Source organism: Dasypus novemcinctus, chromosome 9 (genome assembly GCF_030445035.2).
Source record: "Dasypus novemcinctus isolate mDasNov1 chromosome 9, mDasNov1.1.hap2, whole genome shotgun sequence".
In the NCBI taxonomy this organism is placed as follows: Eukaryota; Metazoa; Chordata; class Mammalia; order Cingulata; family Dasypodidae; genus Dasypus; species Dasypus novemcinctus.
In genome coordinates this window covers 5,241,195-5,261,470 of record NC_080681.1, presented here as the reverse complement: position 1 = coordinate 5,261,470, position 20,276 = coordinate 5,241,195, and positions in this window count along the sequence as shown.

Below are 20,276 nucleotides of genomic sequence, written 5' to 3'. Positions count from 1 at the left end.
GGGTCTTAATCCTAGTGATTTTCCTGTATCCTCCATGGAAAGCAAGACAGGGGGTATCCTAGTTTTCCGAGGGATTGCCTCTCAGCACACATGACCAGGCATCTGCTTTGGCGTCTCTCCGGCTGCCTTGCATTACCATCTGTATCTGAAGACTCAGCACTGTACGCTTTGAGTCAGAGAGAAGTAACGCTGGTAGTACGTTAGCATACCATGTAGCCTAATCCGCAGTAACAGCCCACACCGCTGGTAACATTTTTTTAAACACTTGGAATTCTCTTCCGATCTCTACTAGATAAACCCTATTTATCATCTGAGATCATTTGATATCAAAGTCACATCAGAACAAAAGGAGGAAATCAGAAAGGGGGCAGTGCTTACTATCAGCAGTCATTCTGATGACACCAAAAAGTGATAACCGCCAGGAAAGAGAGAGAAAACCTAACAGATAAACAAAATCTAAAACTTCTGGAGGCTTAGCAGTTTTGGAGCCATTTAGTGTAGAGGCAAATAACTCTGTTTAACAAATACCCATTGTTGAAATCCAGATTTTTAGGAACACGACGATAAACATTAATAATGAAGACATTGATTTAGAAAGAAGGGTTAAATTATGTTCAGCCACTATATTGAGTGATGGAAGTGTGTCATTAATTTTAAATTTTAAATTAGTATGTAATAGATGTACATGGTTCAAAATTCAAAAGGCACAAAAGGGCATATCATGAAAAGTAGGTTCTACCTCCCCCCATCCACAAACCCCCAGTTTTCCCCCATGGAAACAGTCACCAACTGTAATCAATCCCTTCTGGACTTTCCCAGAGATATTCTGCATGCCTTTAGAAAAGTATGTTTTGCAGGATTTCGGGAAAGATGGTGGATTAAAAAGACATGGACTCTTCTCTCCCAGAAAACTAGGTAAAGGACAAGCAGAAACGGCCTGGAGAAAAAATGTTTTAGGGTTTAGGACACCAGGGGAAGGCAGGACACCACCCAGAAGAGAGAGGGGCACCGGAAAAAAAAATCTTGATGGAAAGCCCATGAGTAGAAGCCGCAGTTGCCAGGACTCTTTCCCCACCCTGTGAACAGGCAACGTTGAATCTCCGGCCGTACACCTGCAGCGACAGGCAGAGGGGGCCGCAGGGATCCACCCCCAGGGAAAGGGAGTGAAAGGGATGCAGCCGAAGGATGACACGATTCCTGGGGCTCAGATTGGGTCTGCTGGGTCCGCCAGCCTTTCCAGGCAGGCTGGGGCTGCACCGCGGCTGGGAGCCAGCAGGGGTCTGAAGAGAGCTGCCCTTCCTAATTGCCCTCCCTACCCACCCAGACTAGTTGCTGAGGACACAGAGGGAAGTGGAGTTATTTCCCACCCGGGAAAGGGTGGGGGCTGCCAGAAAAGGTTGGACAATAGCCTCTGAGAACGTTTGAATTGGGAGGCTCTGAATAACCTCAAGGCAAGATCCTCTGTCACCTGTTGCAGGAAACGTGCTCTGACCAGGCTGTCAAAGAGCACCATCTGCTGGCAGACCAAGGAAGTGCATAGCAGGAAATTAAAAGTAATTAATAAGAGAGTCTCCTTCCGTCTTTACAGCTTCCCTCCCCAAGACCCTTGGACGTGGTTTGCGCCCTGTTACTGGGTCCAGGACCCAGATTTGAGCAACTAAGAGGGACAGTCCTAAAGGCATAGAACAGTTGGAACTAAGAATCAAAGAATGACAGTAATGCACAGCCTTCCACCACTAAATCCCTACGAACAAGAGAGAAATTGACCATCGGAGTAAACTCATCATCATAATCAGATGCCTGGACATCAGCCAAAAAATTACAAGCCATACTAAGAAAAAGCAAGAAATTACCCAAGCAAAGGAATATACCAAAAACCCCAGATGAGACATGATTTGAGACAACTAATCAATGATATTCATAGACATTTCCAAAATCAAATTAATGAGTTGAAAGACAATATCACTGAAGAGATAAAGGACATCAAGAAGACACTGAGTAAGCACAAACAAGAATTTGAAAACTTGAATAGAAAAACAGTGGAGTTCATGGGAATGAAAGACATGATAGGTGAGACAAAAAGCACATTAGGGAATGGATGTAGCTCAGTGGTTGAGCGCCTGCCTCCCATGTACAAGGTCCTGGGTTCAATCCCCAGTACCTCCTAAGGAAAAGGGAAAAAAAGCGCAAATATTAGAGGCATTAAACAGCAGACTTGAAATAATAGAAGAAAAATAAGAGGTACAGAAGAGAGAATAGCTGGAACTGAAGAGAGAGAACAGGGAGAGAAAAGAATGAAAAAAATTGAAGCTCAGGGAATTGAATGCTAACATTAAGTACAACAACATACATGCTATGGGAGTTCCAAAGGAGAAGACAGGGGGAAAGGGGAAGAAAGAGTATTGGAGTAAATAATGACTGAAAATTTCCCAACTCTCATGAAAGAAATGAATTTACATGTCCAAGAAGTGCAGCATACCCTGAGCAGAATAAATCTGAATGGCCCTATTCCAAGATACATATTGCTCAGAATATCAAATATCAAAGATAAAGAGAAAATTCTGAGAGCAGCGAAGAAGCAAATCACTATATACAAGGGACGCCCAGTAAGACTGAGTGCAGATTTCTCATCAGAAGCCATGGAGGCAAAAAAGAAAGTGGTACGATATAATTAGGAAGTAAATAATGCATGACCAACAAAAGAACGATGATGCACAACACCCATCCTGGGAAGCAGAGAGTGTCTGCAACTGCAAACAATTCAGCTCCAACCATCCGCCCCACGGGATGTAAGCCCTCTCAATTGGAGGGACGGTGGGCAGCACTATCCCCAAGTCCTCAAGACTGAGGAATGAACAAACATAAGAGCAGAAAGCAGCTACGCACTAAAGTAGACTCAGGATTATTCTAGCAATGGAAGAACTTGCATCATTGATATAAAGGCAGTGGTTCCCAGAGGTTCTGAGGGAGGGAGAGGGAAGAAGAGTTGTAACATAGGGACTTTTTGGGGTCATTGGAATTGTCCTGCATGATATTGCAATGACAGATAAAGGCCATTATACATTTTTCAAAACGGGGCAAAGTGTAAACTATAATGTGAACTATAGTACATGGTTAGTAGCAGTGCTTCAATATGTGTCCACCGATTGTAGCAAATGTAGCACACTAATGAAAGATGTTGTTAATTGGGGAAGTGTGGGAGGGGGAGGGGCAGATGGGAATCCCCTATATTTTTTATGTAACATTTATATAATCTAAAGCTTCTTTTAAAAAAAATTTCAGATTAAAAAAAATGATAGGCTGACAGAAAAGCAAGTTTTGTAAATGATTTAAAAATTTTTGTGTTCTAATAAGTAATCTCCAGTGATCTGGAAAATTCACATATGTGGAACTGTTTATTTCCCCATAATTCAGGGTAAATTAGGCATTGCTGAGTGTGAGTTTAGTGTCCTAGTTTTCTACATTATTGGGAAAGAGAAGGCCGCTGAAGACTGTGGGAGAGAAACGGTCTTGCCCTTCCAGGAGTGGGAAGGCACTGACTACTACCACTGCTTTTCTCACAGACTGCGTTGTCAACTCTACTCCCTCAAATGTCTTTCACTCCTACTGCGCGCAGTGCAGGGCGGTTGGGGTGCAGCTTAGGCACGTGACGAGTTGCAAAGAATTAGGTCAGGTAGGACCTCTGCCCGTGAGGCACTTAGAATGTAATAGAAGATGCAGAGCATGCACAAGTAGCTATAAATAAAAGTATGGTATTTGCTACAAGAAAATTGAGAATGCTATAACTTGGAGCTGAAAAGAATCCATGAAAGAAGTAGCATTTAAAGTGACTCTGGAAAGAAAAGTAGGAATTCAACAGGAGAGAGGACGAATAGCATCCCGGGAGGAGGAAAGAGCTTGAGCAAAGACGTGGAGGCTGCAGAAAGCACACTGGGCAAAACTGGTAACGGGTGATGCCTTGGGCCCACGCGCGTCCTTTCTGGAACACCTCGACCCTGCTCCCAGAATCTGTTACTAGAACTGGGACTTGCCAGAAGCCCCTTGACCCCCGGGACGTGTTTGGGAGGGAGCGGGACGGCGCCCACCACGGCAGGGAGAAGCACACGGAGTAGCCCGCGGGGCAGGCCAACGCGCTCCCCCACCCTGACGCCACCAAGGCGGCAGTGGGGACAGACGCTTCTGCTGGCCGGTGGGCCTCATCCTTGTTTCCTGGAATCTCCCCTTGTTTCTGCGGCAGCTCTTGGAGGGATGTGCCTAGGACGTTCTCAGAAGGCCGGGCCATCTGGTCGTCTGGCTTGGCCTGGCTCGCGGCTGCCTCGAGTTCCTGAAGTGGAGTCCCTCGAGCGGCGTGCAGAGCCAGGGTCGGGGGCACCGCCAGAAGGTGAACGTTCCTGGAAGTGGGTTTACATTTTCTGACACGTTCCCTCTAAGCTTTCCCTAGGGGCAAGAGTGGCCTTAGAGAAATGTTTGACATTTCCCACTGGCAGAGCCTGGCAAGAGCTCTCACGTCAAAGAAGGATTTGATTAACGAGGGAGACAGGCACATTCTTTTGTTTCAGGCCAGAGGGGTGCTGTCGCAGGCACGCTCAGTCCACCATCGCCGAGCCCCAGACGGAGACGGCTCAGGAGAAGCGCTGGCCTTCCTAGAAAGGAGGTGTTTCTCTTTCTTTTTTAATTTTTATTTTGAAGTCTATTTTTGCCTTAATTTTTTTTTTTTTTTGCAATACGGGGAACTGAACCTGGGACATTGTACCTGCAGAGCAGGCACTCAGCCACTGAGCTACCTCTGCTCCAAGGATTTTTTCCTTAATTATAGATGTGTAGTCTTCCAGAGGAGAACGCTGAGGTCACCTGGTCCAAGTTTCCACTGCGTGCAGAAGTCGACAGTATCCTGGACATGCTGCTGGGCGCGAAGGCCCACGAGGACAGGGAGCGCAGCTGACTTGCTTGGCGCTGTGCTGCCAGGTCCTTGTCCATGGCTGGTGTTCTGAGAAAAGTGTTGAGTGAAGGCAATCCAGCCTCTCCTAAATGCTCCAGGAACTGAGTGTTCGTTCTCTTCCAAGGCAGCCCATTCTATATTTTGCAACATTCTTTTTCATATGATGGGGGAAATATTTTGCAACTAATAAACTGAAGTATTTTCCTCTCCCATGACACAGAGTCATGTTTCTCTGCAGCCATCATTATGGTTTTCAGGAAAGGAGTAGGTCAAATGCTACCTTGGGAAGGAGGAAAATATGATGCAATAGGGTTCTCTATTAGATAGAAGTGAAAAATGAAAATGTAATTGGAGGAAATAAAAAACTCATGGGAAGTGGACTTGGCCCAGCGGTTAGGGTGTCCGTCTACCACATGGGAGGTCCAAGGTTCAAACCCCGGGCCTCCTTGACCCGTGTGGAGCTGGCCCATGCGCAGTGCTGATGCGCGCAAGGAGTGCCCTGCCATGCAGGGGTGTCCCCCGCATAGGGGAGCCCCACGCGCAAGGAGTGCGCCCCTTAAGAAGAGCCGCCCAGCGCGAAAGAAAGTGCAGCCTATCCAGGAATGGCGCTGCACACACGGAGAGCTGACACAGCAAGATGACGCAACAAAAAGAGACACAGATTCCCATGCCACTGACAACAACAGAAGCGGACAAAGAAGACACAGCAAATAGATACAGAGAAGAGACAACTGGAGCAGGGGGAGGGGAGAGAAATAAATAAATAAATCTTAAAAAAAAAACAAAAAACAACAACTCATGACCCAGGGTGGGAGTGGGATTGTGGAGAAGAAAAAAGTCGTATATAACTTTTTGAATCAGTGTAAAGCTTTCTAATCTGTGAGCATGGTGTATCTCTTCATTTATTTATATCATTGCCTAACAATGTTTTGTCATTTTCAGTGTATATAGTTATGCACATATCTTGTCAGATTTATTCCTAAGTATTTCATAATGTTGATATCATAAATGTTTTTTGTTTAAATTTCTGACTTTTTAAAGTATATGGAAGTACAACTTATTTTTATAAACTACTGTTGTATCCTGCAAACTTGCTAAACTCACATATTATTTCCACTAGTTTAAAAAATTATTTCTTAGTATTTTGTACATGGATGATCATACATTTTGTGAATAATGACAGTTTTATGTCTTTTCCCCCAAACTCTATGCCTTTTGATCATTTTTCTTATCTTACTGTACTGGATAAAACCTCCACTACAATGTTGAAGAGAGCTGGTCAGAGTGGACAGTCTTATCTTCTCCTCAATTTCAGAGGAGCATTCCATCTTTCATCATTACCTATAATGTTTGTTATAGTTTTTAATTCATCTTTTCTTTTACCCCTTAATTAGAGAACTTGTGGGTTTACAGACCAATTATGCGTAAAATATAGGATTCCCATAAACCACCATATCACCAACACCTTGATTGTGTGGAACATTTGTTACAATTGATGGCAGCATTTTTTATAATTGTACCATTGATTAAAGTTTATGGTTTTAACGTAAGGATCATTGTTTGTGTAGTTCCATGGATTTAAAAATTTTTTTTGCTGTGTTACCATATATATAATCTAATATTTCCCCTTTTAATCATATTCAGATAAATACTTCAGTGTTGTTAATTGTGTTAACAATGTTGTGCTACTATCACCACCATCTATTACCAGAATATTTCCATTATTCCAAACTTCGGACATTTTAAATATTAACTTCTCATTCCCTATCCCTTCTCCATCCTAGTAACTAGTTTCTAGTAACCAGTTTCTAGACTCTGAATTTGCTTATTCTAACAATTCAAACCAGTAAGACCATACTGTATTTGTCCTTTTGTGTCTGGCTTATTTTGTTCAACATAATGTCTTCAATGTCCATCCATGTTCTTGCATGTATTACATGTATTAGGACTTCATTTCTTTTTTTTTTTAAAGGCTTATTTATTTATTTCTCTCCTCTCTCCCCCTCTTGTCTGCTCTCTATGTCCATTCACTGTGTGTTCTTCTTTGTCTCCTTGTCTTCTCCTCAGGCAGCTCTGGGGACCGACACTGGGACCTTTCAGAGTGGGAGAGAGGTGCTCAATCTCTTGTGCCACCTCAGTTCCCTGGTCTGTTGTGTCTCTTATTGTCTTTCCTCTGTGTCCCTTTTTGTTGTGTCATCTTGCTACACAGCTGTCCTCTCAGGCCAGCTTGCTGAGTGGGCCAGCACTCCACACGGGCCAGCATTCCATATTGGTCAACTCTCCATGTGGGCCAGCTTGCCTTCACCAGGAGGCCCCAGGAATTGAACCTTGGACTTCCCCTATGGTAGATGGGGGCCCAATTGCTTGAGCCACATCCATGTCCCTTCATTCCTTTTAAAGGCTGAATAATATTCCATTGTATATATATATATACACCACATTTTATTTATCCATTCATGGGTTGATGGACCCTTGTGCTGTTTCCATCTTTAGGTAATTGTGAACAATGTGCTATGAACATCAGTGTGCAAATATCTGTTCAAGCCACTTCTTTCAATTCTTTTGGATATAAACCTAGTAGTGGGATGGCCGGGTCATATGGTAGTTCTATTCTTAGGTTTCTGAGGATAGCCAAAGTGTCTTCCACAGAATGTACAACATTTTACATCACCACCAACAATGGACATGTGCCTGTATTTCTCTGTACCCTCTCCAACATTTATTTTCCATTTTTTAAAAATAGTAGCCATTCAAATGGATGTGAAATGGTATTTCATTACGGTTTTTTTTTTTTTTTTTTTTTTAAAGATTTATTTTTATTTATTTATTTCCCCTCCCCTCCCCCGGTTGTCTGTTTTCTGTGTCTTTTTGCTGTGTCTTGTTTCTTGTTTCTTTGTCCGCTTCTGTTGTCGGCAGCGGCACGGGAAGTGTGGGCGGCACCATTCCTGGGCAGGTTGCTCCCTCCTTCGCGCTGGGCGGCTCTCCTTATGGGTGCACTCCTTGCGCGTGGGGCTCCCCTACGCGGGGGACACCCTGCGTGTCGCGGCACTCCTTGCGCGCATCAGCACTGCGCATGGGCCAGCTCCACACGGGTCAAGGAGGCCCGGGGCTTGAACCGCGGGCCTCCCATGTGGTAGACGGACGCCCTAACCACTGGGCCAAAGTCCGTTTCCCTCATTACGGTTTTGAGTAGATTTTCTATTTATTTTCATGAGAAAGTTTTTGGGGTTTTTGTTGTTGTTATTTTGTCTATCTTTTTTATTTTTTCTTTCTTTGTTATTTTGTGATAAAGTTTTTTGAAGAGCAAAAGTTTTGTTTTTATTTCAATGAGGTCCCATTAATCTATTTTTTTTTCTTTTGTTGCTTATGCTTTGGATATAAATTCTCAGAAACCACTGCCTATACAAGGTCCTAAAGATGCTTCCCTATGTTTTCTTCTGAGAGTTTGGTAGTTCTAGTTCTTATGTTTAGGTCTTTGATTCATTTTGAGTTAATTTTTGTATAACATTTTTGTGAGGTAGAGGTCCTCATTTTTTGCAAATGGTATCCAGTTTTCCCAGTAACATTTGTTGAAGACACTATTATTTTCCATTTGAGTAGTCTTTACAAGCTTGTCAAAAGTCAGTTGGCCATAAAGATAGACATATTGACCAATGAAACTGAAGAGAGAACTCAGAAACAGACCCTCACATCTAAGGTCAAATGATTTTTGACAAGGGCCACTCAGGTAGGCCAAAACAGTTTATTCGACAAATGGTGCTGGGAGAACTAGAATAGCCACATCTGAAAGAAAGAAAGGGTCCTATCTCAGATCTTATACAAAAATAAACTCAAAATGGGTCAAGGACCTAAATATAAAAGCAACAACCATAAAACTCCTAGAAGAAAACGTAGGGAAACATCTTTAAGATCTTGTGGTCAGCAGTAGTTTCTTAAACCTTACACCCAAAGCACAAGCAACAAAAGAAAAAATAGATAAATGGGACCTCCTCAAAATTAAAAACTTTTGTTCTTTGAAGACTTTGTCAAGCACGTAAGAAGGTGGCCTACTCAATGGGAGAAAATATTTGGAAACCACATATCCAATAAGAGTGTCATATCAATGTTACATAAAGAGACCACGTGACTTGAGGATGAAAACATAAGCAACCCAATTTAAAAAGTGGGCAGAAGACTTGAATAGACATTTCTCCAAAGAGGAAATACAAATGGCCAAAAAGCACATGAAAAAAATGTTCACCATCACTAGCTATTAGGGAAATGCCGGTCAAAACTACAATGAGATACCAACTCACACCTATGTTAAAGTCTATTTTTATACATATTCATTTTCTTGTGTTGTACCATATTGAGATGCCTTCTCATTTCCATCTGGATATACTTTTTTGTTTGTTTCATTAATCTTGATGGTCATATATCCAAATTCGTTATATAAAGCTTTCAAAATAACTAAATATTACAAGAATGGTTTGCAGTTGAGCTCTCATTGTAGAAATACTTGGTACAGGAAACTATTTTTACAAATGCATACGTTTTCTCATATATTTTAATAAAGGAAATAAGTTTATAGATCTTACAGAAAATTTTATGCAATTTCCTTATCCCATTCAGTCAACCACATTTCATGTTTTCTATTACAGTGTATCCATCACATCCAATAAACCAAATTACAGTCTGCTGTTTCTAATTTTCAACTACTTTTGAGATTCACATTAAGAGTTTTTAAGCTTCCTTTTTCTAACTTAACTGGTCTGAATTCTACATATTCAGGCAGGAAAGGTTATTTCAGCAACATTCCTTCTGAACGATAATTTATTTCTTTAATCTTTGTGTTTGGTGAATGATTTTTTTTACTTCTCACCTGAGCTAGACCAGCTGGTAGGTTTATCTCCACTGTATCAAGCAGAAAGAGGAAAGTCTTTATATTCTTAATAGTTTCTAAACTACAAAAACAAAATGCTAGAAACAAGAGATAAATAGAACTATTAAGAAAGCTAGAACATTTCTATTGATTGGAGTAGAGGACACTTAATTAAAAATCTCTCCCAGGCTGAAGAGACATAAAAGAAATAAAGTATAAGGATGTGGCAGTAATTTTACAAAATACTGAAAAACTGAAAAAGATTAATCACTCAGGTCAGTAGTATAACATTTTCAAAAAATGTCAGAGGATCCAGAATCTTGACTCTGTGGTCAACTACACTCAACACTTGACATTCTTATACTATGGCTTTGAAACAGCCTTGTAAGTATCTACTTGCCCAGAACAAGTAATCCTTTAGGCCAGGAACACTGACAACATTTACCTGAAGAGAAGTAACAAGGGGATACATTTGGCATTCATTCCATTCCTTCTGTTAGTGAAAAGTGGGTCCACATGGCATGCCTTACTTTTTATATAGCATAAACTAAAACCAAGAGACTAGCAGTATTCCACAGTCAAATTCATGTTTCTGAGTACTCAACTCCAATTATCCAATTACCCAATATTTTTTTTAATATGCTTTTTGGTTATTTTTACAAGATACTTAGAGTACATAAATGTTACATAAAACAATACAGGGAATTTCCATATGCCCCACTCCCTATCCTCCCATATCTTCCCATATTAACAACATCCTTCATTAGTGTGGTACATTTGTTACAACTGATGAACACATTTTGCAGTATTGCCACCAAGCATGGATTATAGTTTACATGGTAGTTTACACTCTCTCCTGCACAATTTTGTAGGTTATGACAAGTTACATAATAGCCTGTATCTGTCACTGCAATGTCATTCAGGACAATTCCCAAGTCCCAAAAATGCCACCTCTCCCCTCAGATCCTCCAGTGGCCCCTGCCTCCACATCGATGATAAAAATTCTTCCATTGCTAGAATCACAATAATTCTAAAGTTGAATACCAGTAAGTCTATTCTAGTCCATCATTCATTCCCCAATCCTGAGGGTTCTGGGATGGTGATGCCCACCCCACCTCTAATCGAGAGGGGGCTTAGATCCCATGGGGCAGATGGATGGGACTATCTTGCTTGTAGTTGCATGGCAAGTATCATAAATTTAACTATAACATAGTAAATTTTATGAAGAATGACTTGCAATTACATTTCCTATGGTAGTGTTCCTTGAACCAAGTAATTATTTCATACAAATGAAATAAAACCCAGTAGCATAATTTCAATATTTTTGGCCCTTCTAAAACTATAAGACAGCCTCCTTCCCTTGCCTGGTCTTCTTGCTTCCCTTCCAGTCTTCCTCTCTCAGCTTCAGTGAACGCTTACACAATGTTAAATATCTTTAAACTCTTGAACACAAATGACTAGATTTGGCTATGAGGAGTTAGACAGAGAAGTCATGAATTTCCTAATTGTTCTCCTACATGGTGGATTTAGCTGGTCTAAGTATTTTATAGACTTAAATGTAACTGCTGAGTGTGGCAATAATTCTGTACGTAACAGTAAGACTGAAATTTAACAATGAAGCTCCACAGATCTAACCAGCATATGTTGAGAAATTTGCTACAGGATTTGATTCCCAAGCCAGGGGCAGCAGCTTGTTCACACTTCTTCTGCAAAAAGACCTCTTCACCTTCTACTGCACAGTTGGCTGGCTTGCTCTATGGTCATGATCGATTGTCCCAGCAGAGTTAGTTGCATGGAAAATCCTTGTGTGGCCTTCTAAGTTCAGTCTGGGAGGTTGGCCTGGGGGCTGACCTAGAGTAAAATAGAAAAAAACACTAATAAGATCCAGCTGGAACAAATAGCCTCCATTTTGGAAATCAGTGATATGTCATCATGACATGTATCTAATCTAAGTGTTTGCAATTGGACAGACCAAATATTAGAACTGTAATCCAAGCTATGGCCATGGCTCTTCTTCTGGAAGGCAGCTTTATCTGGCTTCATGGTCTCATTATTTTGGTTTACCTTGCACTAACTAATCACATTATCCAGAACCTCACATTTCAAATTCTGGAAACTTATGGGAGACCGTTTATTTTAAATTTTTTAGATGTTAATTTTTTAATATATTTTTATTACAAAAGTTGTGGACTTACAAAGCAATCATGCACATGTGTGGAAATCTCATACAATGCGCCTCCACCAACATGCTCACATCATGGTGGAACATTTGTTACAGATTATGAGATAATATCATCAGGCTTATTATCACTAACTATGGTTCATAGTGTACATTTGGCATTTTTTTCCACCCTCCTATTGTTAACACAGCACAACTTTGGCATTGATGTGAGAATATTATATATTGTTATTAAATTAATTGTATTTTGCAGGTTAAATTAATTGTATTTTCCCGTACTTCTCCACATTCCCACCATCCTGCGTTAGTGACATACATACGTTCTAGTTCACAGAAGGGCGTTCTTGCATTTGTACTATTAACCACAATTCTCATCCACCTCTGGATTTACTGTGTTTTTCAGTCCCTAGATTATTCTCTAGCTTTCTTTCTATTGACATTTATATCCCTATACTATGCATTTTTGGCCACAATCCCATTTTTTTTTTTTAATGTACTCTTCATTTTTTTAAAAAGATGCTTAGATTACATAAATGTTACCTAAAAACATAAAAAATAGAGGGTATTCCCATATGCCCTGCTCCCAACCCCTCCCATGTTTTTCCACATTAACAACATCCTTCATTAGTGTGGTACATTTGTTACAATTGATGTATACATTTTGGAGCACTGCCACTCTAGCAGTTTGATATTATTGATGAATTCCAAAAGGAAATATTGGATCATGTTTGTAAACTGGTCTTTTCCTTTGGGCATGTTAGAATGTATTGGATTCAGAGGTTTTACCTTTACTTGATTAAATAATGATTAAGGCTTTGTTTGGGCCACGTTAGTAGGACGTTGAATCCTCAAGGGGGTGGGGACTCACAGAGAAAAACACGGCAGAGCAGAGGCATTAATTGGAGTTTTGATGTTGGAGTTTTGAGCTAGATCCTGGGAAGTCAGCACACAGAGGAGCAGAACAGCTGAGCCCAGAGAGAATTGAACCCCAAGGTGAGAGACAGCTGGTTGCTTGATTGTCTACAGTTGGCCTTGTAGAGCGAGGCAAAGTCTAAAGAGCCTCATAGTCTACAGTTGACCCTGTGGAGAAAACAGAGGAGCTGAGCCCAGAGAGAAATGAACCCCAGAAAGAGAGGAACCCAGAAAGCCTGAACCCTGGCAGATATCAGCAGCCATCTTGCCCCCAAAAGTGGCAATAGACTTTGATGAGGGAAATAACTTATGCTTTGTGGCCTGGTAACTGTAGGCTCCTACCCCAAATAAATATCTTTTATAAAAACCAACTGATTTCTGGTATTTTGCCTCAGCACCCCTTTGACTAATACAGCCACTAAGCATGGATTATAGTTTACATTGTAGTTTACACTCTCTCCTGCACAGTTTTGTAAATTCGAAAAGATATATAATGGCTTGAATCTGTCATTGCAATGTCATTCAGAACAATTCTCAAGTCCTAAAAATGTCCCCACCTTACACCTGTTTTTCTCTCTACCTTCCCTCAGAACTTCCAGTAGCCTGTGCCTCCACATCAATGATTAAATCATTGCTAGAACCACAACAAGCCTATACTAAAACACCAGTAAGTCTACTCTAGTCTATCATTCACTCCCTAATCTTGAGGATTCTGGGATGATGGTGCCCACTCCACCTCTAATTGAGAGGGGGCTTAGATCCCTTGGGGAAGATGGATGGGACTATCTTGCTTGCAGTTTCAGACTCCTTGGGGTGGTCGTTGTCCATCATCATCTCCTTGTTTATTGTCCTGGGTGTGTCCAATGAACTGGAGAGTAGGTGCTGCAAATCTGTTGAGATTCAGAGCCCAGCTGGCACATAAGTGACCCAAAGATTTAAGTTTCTTGGACATACACCTACCAACTCTAGCACTAACTATAGGTTCAAATAGAAGGGGCAGAAGAGCCATGTGTAGGGAAAAAAAACAACTGAGTTCAACTCTGTCACACTGGGGAGCATAAATTCCCAAGTAGGGCCCACTGACAGAGCACCAAACTCTGGAGCTGTCTGCCCTGCTTATAGTGTATGGATGTCTCTACTGTTTGAGGCAATATTTACTTTGGCAGTCAATGAGATCCTGATGAGATGTACATAAGCGTAACCTCTGGAATGACCTCCCAACTCACTCTGAAGTTTCTTAGCCATTTAAACTCTTTTTTCTTTACGCTTTCCCCCTTTTGGTCAACATCTTTTCCCAGTTACATTGCTAGTTGGCACTTGGTAGTAATCCCTCAGTGCCAGGGAGGCTCATCCCCAGGGGTCATGTCCCACACTGGGGGAAGGTAGTGTATTTATATGCTGAGTTCAGCTTAGAGAGAGGCCACATTTAAACAACAAAGAGGCTATCATGAGGTAACTCTTAGGTACCTTATAATACTAGGCTAAGTTTCAATTTCAAAAGTAAATGTTCATAAATACAGTCATCAATATCAATGGCCCATCAATGGTCCATTCTCCTTCACTAGCCACTGCCCCTGTACTCAGGACATTCTTGCTGTCCCATTAGAGAATGTGGCAGAGCTCCCCAGGATGGGAATTCAATACTCTTTTGGTTATTGTGTGAATCTCCACCCACCATGACAAAGTCCCATGAACACGTGAACACATTTATATGCCTTATAGGCATGCCCCAGGTGAACTTCTTCCCATGTATCCCCATTAGTGACACCGCACACCAATGATCCTCCCCTGCCACAGTTGTAACCCTTCTGTGATCCAAAACTTATTAAAAAATGAAGCTAAGAATGGTGGAGGTTGTTGGTGTGGGAGGAATGGGGTGGGGGGGTGGGGGGTATACAGGAACCTCTTATGTTTTCTAATGTAACATTTCTTGTGATGTATATATCTTCAAAAAATACAATTTACAAAAATGATGGGGGTGGGGGGTGGGGAGTGGGTTATATGGGAACCTCTTATGTTTTTTAATGTAATATTCTTTGTGACCTATTAACTTTAATTTAAAAAATGTAAAAAAAAATGAAGCTAAGAAAAGAACCAACTACAATTAATAAGAAAATGAAATAATAATGGTAGTTTTTCAAATAACAAATAAAATACAAAATATTTTTTTAAAATTTGGAATAATGAAATAATTAAAAATATAAAATTTAAAAATTTTTTACATGCCTTTCATCACTGTAAGATCTGTTATCCTGCATGTACAGTGACATTTTCTTCTGTTTATTTCCCCAGTGTCTTCTTTTTTCATTTAGTCTTCAAAGAAGCTTTGGTTATAGAAAAGTCATGTAGAGATTATAGGGAATTCCCATATACATGACATCCTCCCCCTTTTCCCCTTCCTCCTATTAATAACATTTTACATGTGGATGGTACATTTGTTACAATAGATATATAAATATTGAAACTAATAATGGTCAATGATTTACATTATGATTTACATTTTGGACCATACACTTTTATAAATGTTCATAAAATTTAACATGGCCTGTATCCATCATTGCAAGATCATGTAGAACACTTTCATTACCCCCAAAATGCCTCATGTTCCATTAGTTCTATTCATCCCTCCCCCTCCCCTTGGGATCCATGGCAACTACCAAGCTTCACTTCTTGAAGAACAGATTCATAGTTACTTGCAACAACATTGAGGGCTTGATATACTGGCCTGTCCTCCAGTATAGGCACCACCCATGATTTCGAGAGACTCCTGCCCCTCTATTTGAGAACATAGCAGGAGTACCCAGGCTGGGAGTCCAACACCTTCCTGCTCATTATGTGGGTCTTCACCCGCTGACACAACATACTATGACAATATGAACACTCACACACTCCCTAGAAGCCTGCCCCAGGTGCACCCTGTCCCAAATGCTCCCCACATCCAACACCCTAAATCAGTATCTCTACCTTGCCCTATTGCCAAAAGAACATTCTCAATGTTGTAGTTTCAACCACATACCTGCAATTCTTTGAATTCCTCCTCAGATTGCTCATTATTGGTTACAGAAATGCTACCAATTTTTGCACATTAATCTTATAACCTGCCACTTTACTGAACTCATTTATAAACTCTCAAAGCTTTTTTGTAGATTTCTCAGGGCTTTCTATATATAGGATCATGTCGTCTGCAAATAGTGAGATTTTTACTTCTTCCTTTCCAATTTGGATGCTTTTTATATCTTTTTCTTGCCTAAGTGCTCAAGCAAGTACTTCTAACACAATATTAAGTAAGAGCAGTGACAGTGGGTATTCTTATCTTGTTCCAGATCTTAGAGGGAAAGCTTTTAGGATTTCACCATTGAATATGATGTTAGCTGTGTGTTTTCATATATAACCTTTGTCATATTGAAGAAGTTTCCTTCTATTCCTATCTTCTGAAATGTTTTTAATAGGAAAGTGTGCTGTATTTTTTCAAATACTTTCTCTGCACCTATAGAGATGATCATGTGATCTTTGCCTTTCAACCTGTTTATGTGGTGTATTACATTGATTTATTTTCTTATGTTGAACCATCCTTGCATACCAGCAATGAAACCCACGTGGTCAAGGTGTATAACTCATTTGATGTGTTGTTTAATATGATTAGAAATTATTTTTTTTGAGGATTATGAAATCTGGGTTTATTAGAAAGATTGCTCTATAATTTTCCTTTCTTGTCATGTTCTTGTTTGGCTTTGGAATTAGGGTGACATTGGCATCATAGAATGAGGTAGGCAATTCCCTGCACTTCTGTTTTTTGGAAGAGTTTGGTAGAATTCATCTGTCAGGCCATCTTGTCCTGAGCTCTTCTTAGTTGGGAGGTATTTGATGACTAATTCTATCTTGTTACTTGTGATGGTCTGTTGAGTTCATCAATTTCTTCTTTTGTCAATGTAGGCTGCTTATGTGTTTCTAGGAATTTGTCAATTTCTTCTAAATTATCCATCTTGTTGGCATACAAATTTTTCAAAGTATCCTCTTATGATACTCTTTGTTTCAGTGGGGTCAGTGATAATATCTCCTTCTTCATTTCTTATTTTATATATTTGCATCTTCTCTCTTTTTTCCTTTGTTAGTATAGCTAAGAGTTTGTCAATTTTATTAATCTTCTCAAAGAACCAGCTTTTAGTTTTGTTAGTTTTTTCTAGTGCTTTTTATTTTTAGATTTATTTTTTATTTATTTCTCTCCCCTTCACCCCCACCCCTAGTTTTCTGCTGTCTGTGTCCATTTGCTGTGTGTTCTTCTGGGCCATGTCTACCCTAATCAGTGTCACCGGGAATCTGTGTTTCTTTTTTTTTTGTTGCGTCATCTTGCTGTGACAGCTCTCTGTGTGTGCAGTGCCATTCTTGGGCAGGCTGCACTTTTTCATGCTGAGCAGCTCTCCTTACGGGGCTCACTCCTTGCACGTGGGGCTCCCCTATGCGGGGAACATCCCTGCATGGCAGGGCACTCCTTGCGCACATCAGCACTGTGCATGGGCCAGTTCCACATGGGTCAAGGAGGCCCGGGGTTTGAACCACAGACCTCCCATGTTGTAGGCGGATGCCCTATCCATTGGGCCAAGTCTAGTGCTTTTTTATTTTCAATTTCATTTAGCTCTGCTCTAATCTTTGTATTTCCTTCTTTCTACTTCTTTAGGGGTTAATTTGCTGTTCTTTTTCAGATTTCCTCCAGGTATGCAGTTAGGTCTTTGATTTCAGCTCTTTCTTCTTTATTAATATAAGCATTTATAGCTATGAATTTCCCTCTCAGTACAGCTTTTCCTGCACCCCCTTAGTTTTGATACTTATGTTGTCATTTTAATTCATTTCAAGGTAGTTACTGATTTCTTTTGTGATTTCCTCCTTGATCCACTTATTGTCTAAGAGTGTGTTGTTTAACTTCCATATCTTTGTGCCTAATCTGCTTCTCTGCCTCTTACTGATTTCCACCTTCATTCCATTGTGGTCAGAGAAATTACTTTGTATTATTTCAATCTTTCTGAATTAATCGAGAATTATTCTGTGGCCTAGCATGTGGTCTATCCTGGAGAATGATCCATGTGCACTTGAGAAGAATGTATATCCCACTGTATTTGGGTGTAATGTTCTGTATATGTCTATTAGGTCCAGATCCTCTAACGTATTATTCAAGGTCTTTTTTCCTTTATTGATTCTCTGTCAAGATTTTCTGTCTAATGGTGATAATGGTGTATTAAAGTCCCTCATTATAATTGTAGAGGCATCTCTTTCTCTATTTAGTTTTTCCAATGTTTGCCTCATGTATTTTGAGGCATCCTGGTTAGGTCCACAAAAGTTTATGACTGGTCTTTCTTCTTGATAATTTCCCTCTTTTATAAATATATAGTGTCCTTCTTTGTCTCTTACAATAGTTTTGCATTTAAAGTTTATTTTGTTTAATATTAGTATAGCTACTCCCACCCTTTTTTGGTTATTGTTTGCATGTAACATTATTTTCCAACCATTCACTTTTAGCCTCCTTGCATCCCTGGGTCTAAGATGAGTTTCTTGTAGACAGCATATAGATGGGTCATATTACCTTATCAATTCTGTCAATATGGGTCTCTTGATTGGAGAGTTTAAGCCATTAACATAGAGTGTTATTGTCAAGGAATTATGTACATTAGCCATATTATCTTTAGGTTTATGTGTGCCATATGTTGTTTTTATTTCTCTTTTTATCTTTTTAGTTATTCTTACACTCTCCTCCAACTCTATCTTTTCTGTTTTTTTCCTTTTAACCTGAAGAACTCCCTATAGTATTTCTTGAAGGACAGGTTTCTTTTTGCCAAACTCTCTTAATTTTTGTTTATCTGTGAATATTTTGAAGTTTCCCTCATTTTTGAATGCCAGCTTTGCTGGATAGAGAAATTTTGACTGGAAGTTTTTTTCTTTCAGCATCTTAACTATGTCATACCACTTCCTTCTTATCTCCATGGTTTCAGGTGAGAAATCAGCACTTAATCTTATTGAACTTACCCTGTACGTGATGTATCTCTTCTCTTGCTGCTTTCAGTATTCTCTCTTTTTCTTGAGTGTTGGACAATCCAATAAGAATATGTCTTGGGGTAGGCTTGTTAGGATTTATATTGTTTGGGGTATGCTGTGCTTCCTGGACATGTACATCCATGTCCCTCATTAGAGTTGAGAAATTTTCAGCCATTATTTCCTCCAACACTCCTTCTACCCCCTTTCCCTTCTCTTCTTCTGGAATGCCTGGAATGCATATGTTTGTGTGTTCTAATTTGTCATTCAATTCCTTAAGTCCCTGCTGAATTTTTTCTATCTTTTTATCTATCTGTTCTACTATCTATCTGATTTCAGATGTACTGTCTTCCACATCACTGATTATTTTCTCTACCTATTCAAATCTGTTATGTGCTTCCAGTGTATTTTTGATTTCTTGCATTTTGCCATTCATCACCATCATATCCATTATCTTTTTATGTATGTTACAATTTCTTCAGCATATTCTCTAAGTGTCTTCTTAATATCCTTAATCTCTTCCTTCACATCACTAAGTTGACCTATGATATTTGTCTGGACATCTTTGATTAGTTGTTCCATTTTCTGCATCTTCTGTTTTTTAGTTTATTCATTAGATTGGACCATGTCTTCCTTTTCTTAGTATGGCTTGTAATTTTTTATTGGTGTCTAGGCATCCATTTATCTTGATGGACTTATTTGTTTGGTTTGCTCTCTTTCTACTCTAGGGTTTTATTTTGTTGTTGTTTTTGTGTGTGGTAACGTTTCACTTTGACACCTTGTTCCTCTTATTCTATTTTCTTGTTGTTGTCTATGTTCCCTTGAAAAAAAAAACTAGGACCAGAGAAAAGGGAAGAAATAAGAAGAGAAATAATATTAACAACAACAACACCAATAACAAAAGGCAGAAAAGGAGCTGTATAAGACCTAGGAAAATGAATAATTAAAATGAGCCCAAAATCATAAGTAGTACAGAGGAATAAGATTTAAAAAGTGGAATAGAAAAAATAAAATGAGAAACAAAATAGAGAAAAATAGATAGAATTAATTAGAAGTCCAGAATGATGAGAAGAGAGGAAAAGAACAAAGAAAAAAGAAAAAAAAAAGTAAAAAATAAATAAAGAAAACAGAGGGGAAAAAAATTTAAAAATTAAAGACCAAACAAAAAGAGGTGGAATGGATGAAATACAACAGAAAACAGTAGAAAAATGAAGGAAATAAAAGAAATAACATAGGTAGAAAAAAATCAGTAAAAGGAAAAACGGGGGGGGGGGGGGCGACAAAGAAAGGGGAGACATAACAAACAAGAAACAAAACAGCAGCAACAGTAACAAAAAACAACCCAGGAGAGTCAGCTTTCCCCT